Below are 3,132 nucleotides of genomic sequence, written 5' to 3'. Positions count from 1 at the left end.
GGAGCTTTCTGCTTCGCTCGGGATCTGCAGGCAGGGCTGGAGGGGCTCTGCCTGCGGTGCCAGGGTGGGCTGGACCCCTTCCACGCGGGCTGCAAGGGCTGTGCTGTGCCTGGCTGTCCGTCCGTCCGTCTGCCCGTCCATCTGCTTGCCCACAGACCTACAGCCACTATAAGTAGCCGGCTCAGGCACTGGAAGGCAGTGGGCCGGGGCTGCAAACCTCCCCACGGGCAGCACGTGGGGAAACGCTGCCTCGCTGGCACCCCGGGGAGTGGGGCTCCGGCCAGCGCAGGCAGAGGAAATGCTGGCAGCCGACGACCTGAGCCCACCGTGTCCTGACCCTCAGGCTCTCCTCAGGGCTCTCCTAAACCAGCCTGTGATTGCAGAGCGGGGGGTCGGCGTTACGGATGCAGCTTCGCGGCTGAGTTTTGGTGCCGAAAGAGTGTTGCCGGTGGGCAAAGGGAAGGGCGGCTCTGAAGGGTTTGTGGTGACCGGATGAGCTAAACCAGCACAGCTTCGTACAGAAATTACTTCAGCTGCCACTGAAGTGCAGAAAAGGCCTTTTTGAGAGCGGTTTTCAGAGCAGGTCTTGGCCTACGCTGAAGCACTGCAGCTCGTCCTACCTTGACCGCTCTCGTGGTACTTAAAGACGATTTGTCTTGGCTGGGGCCCCGGGCCGGCGGGCCCCGGGCGGGTGCAGGGGGTGGTGCTCGGAGCCCGAGTCCGTACCTATTCGCTCCAGAACCTCCTTGCCTGCGACAGCGCCCGGCATGGCGGGGCCTGCCGGGGCCGAGCTGCCGCCCCGGCCGGGCGCCTCCGCCGGGCACCCAGGCGCGTCCCTCCCCGCCGGGGCGCGCCGGCGCGGCAGGAGACGGCCGTGACCGCCATTAGGCTTCCAGGCAGAAAGCCAGGCACTCGCTCGCGGGCAGGCTGGCGTCAGTCAGCAGGTAAATTGGGTACAACATAAAAATAATTTCAGCCGAGCTCCTATGAAGAAACCTGCGAACAAAAAAATGTTGTTGCTAAGAAATGCGAAAACAGAAGACAATCATGTGGCTCCTGCCGGCATAATAGAAGCGTGTCAGCGTTACGCCTGCTCTCTCGTACAGATCGCTTGCTCGTGACAGTAAATGAAGTACTGCAGAAATGGGTACGGTTTTCTCTGTGGCCATTGATGCTTCACATCGTGTAAATATCAATGTTTTTGAAGGCTGTTCATTACCCTGCGCTTGAGAGGGGAGCACTCCCGTGCTGGCTCCATTATTTCCACGACAGCAAGGAAATGAGGTTTAAAAATGAAAGAATACAGCAGGGTGAGATGGATCGAACCTCGACAGCCTGTTGCCGTTCACCGGTGTCGGTGCTAACTCCGGGTCTGGGAGACACCACACTGTGCCAGAGCGATGGAAAACCAGGACTACTTTTTGCTTCCAGCTCATTGCCAGTTTATAAACTCTGAAGTTTGACCTTGCAAATCTCCAGAAAACTTGTTTTGAAGCGTGACAGTGGTACAGCACAGCGTCTCAGCAAGGAGACACCTCGGCCCTGAGGCCAGAAGGAGCTTGAAGTGTTCACTGAATACCAGACCTGCTTCAGCTGGTGCAAGGGACTGATGAGCTGCTTCCTCCATGTTCTGTGGAGATACACACCACGGAGACGAGGCGTGGACATGGCCAGTGTCCGAGTACAGCATGCCAACCTTTTCCGTGTCATCTTTATAGTTCTAAAATGAGAGCAAGCTAATCTTACGTGTGCTTGAGTTGTTGCCATGAGGTGGTCAATGTAGGGTCAGTCACAACAACAAAAAAAAGTGATAAAACTCTGGGTCACAAAAAAAACCTGCCTGACGAGCGCACCGCGGCAAAGCAGGAAAAGGTGAGAGTCCACCCAGCTGCTGAGAGCCAGCTTCACCTTTTTGTTTCAAGCAACGCAATTACCTTAGCCTGATTCAGTCCTTTCTCCAGAGGAAAGTGGTTTACTTTGGGGAAATCTTAAGCAGACTGAAGGGTTGAAATCTGTCCAAGGATGGGCTGGGAAATGGGCTGATGTCTTCCTCTCGTAGCCTGATTCTCACCATTCCTGACAATGTAAGCAATTTATTGTCTGTCCTTACCTCTTGTGCTGGGGGGGTGGGCGTGGAGGAGGGATTTTTTTTTTTCTCTTGGAAGCCGGTTTGGGCAGTGCTGAAATCTGCCAGCACCCTGATTAATTTGAAGCTCAGCTTTTTAAACAGAAAGTGCAATGACAACTCCACGAGTGGCTTTTTATGAATGAGCAAAACAAACCATGTCAAAATGCATTTCAACTGTTAGCAAAACAGGATTTTTAATGAATCTCCAAAGCTTTCGGTAACTGAGCTGTGTGCTTGAGAGCGTGTGGTCTCTTGGCTGTACACTGGAGGGGAAAAACACATGAGATGCCACGAGAAGTGATGCTTTCGCAGGAGAAAGTGTTGACTGTCCTGCACGTTGAGGAGGAGCTTGCTCTGTGCTGAGTTCTGTGCCAGGGCGGCTGCACTGAGCTGATTTAAGCTGACTCAGGGACTGTCCCCGCGCTTGGGGACTGTCCCCGTGCCCAGCCACAGCGGCACAGCCATGCAGGCTCTTACAGCTGAACTAAATTCTAGCGATAGAACGAGAAGAAATGGCCTCAAGTTGTGCCAGGGGAGGTTTAGATTGGATATTAGGAAAAATTTCTTTATGGACAAAGTGGTCAAGCATTGGAACCGGCTGCCCAGGGGGGTGGAGTCACCATCACTGGAAGCATTCAAAAAACGTGTGGACGTGGCACTTCAGGACATGGTTTAGGGGACGTGGTGGTGTTGGATTGATGGTTGGACTTGATGATCTTAAAGGTCTTTTCCAACCTTAATGATTCTGTGATTCTGTGAATGCCTTGCTCAAAATCGGGCTGCAGGATATTTCTTATTTCTGCACTATCTGGTATCTGTTCAGAGGAGGACATTGACTTGGGCTGACACGACTTGCGCTTGAGAACGCCCTGGTGCCCATACGCAGCTGCTCGGCAGTGGTTACAGCCCGTTCATCCGAGCCCTGGCTCCGGCGTTTTCCCAAGCACTGACGTTAACAGGATGGGACTGCAATTCCCTGCCCCTCCTTTCCTCCATAATGCCGA

Source organism: Phaethon aethereus (assembly GCF_964289735.1).
Source record: "Phaethon aethereus genome assembly, chromosome: 6".
Taxonomy (NCBI): domain Eukaryota; kingdom Metazoa; phylum Chordata; class Aves; order Phaethontiformes; family Phaethontidae; genus Phaethon; species Phaethon aethereus.
Note: the sequence above shows the minus strand (reverse complement) of the source record.